We start from the raw sequence: 723 nt of genomic DNA, 5'->3' as shown, positions 1-723 counted from the left end.
GTACATGTGTCATCACAGCCACAATGACTGATACAAGACTGATTTGGTTGATGAGGGCGGAGGACGTCGATGTGACTGTGGGTGCAGCCGTGGACGTTGTGGCTGTGGGTGCAGCCGTGGTCGATGTGGCTGTTGGTGCAGCCGTGGACGTTGTGGCTGTGGGTGCAGCCGTGGTCGCTGTGGCTGAGGGTGCAGCCGTGGACGTTGTGGCTGTTGGTTCAGCCGTGGTCGTTGTGGCTGTGGGTGAAGTCGTGGTCGTTTTGGCTGTGGGCGCAGCCGTGGTTGTGGTAGTTGGTACAGCCATGGTTGTGGGTGCAACCGTGGTCGTGGTAGTGGGTGCATCTGTGGTCGTGGTTGTCGGCACAGCCGTGGTTGTGGTAGTTGGTACAGCCATGGTTGTGGGTGCAACCGTGGTCGTGGTTGTTGGTCCTGTCGTGGTTGTCGGCGCAGCTGTGGTTGTGGGAGTTGGTGTAGCCGTGATTCTGGTTGTCGGTGCAGCTGTGGTTGTAGTTGTTGTGCAGCCGTGGTTGTGGTTGTCGGCGCAGCTGTGGTTGTGGTTGTTGGTGCATTTATTGGTCCCACTGTGGTTGTGGTTGTTGGGCCTGCTGTGGTTGTGGTTGTCGGCGCAGCTGTGGTTGTGGTTGTCGGTGCAGCTGTGGTTGTGGTTGTTGGTGCATTTATTGGTCCCACTGTGGTTGTGGTTGTTGGGCCTGCTGTGAAAAC

Source organism: Micropterus dolomieu, linkage group LG09 (genome assembly GCF_021292245.1).
Source record: "Micropterus dolomieu isolate WLL.071019.BEF.003 ecotype Adirondacks linkage group LG09, ASM2129224v1, whole genome shotgun sequence".
NCBI lineage: Eukaryota > Metazoa > Chordata > Actinopteri > Centrarchiformes > Centrarchidae > Micropterus > Micropterus dolomieu.
This window is presented reverse-complemented; position numbering follows the sequence as displayed.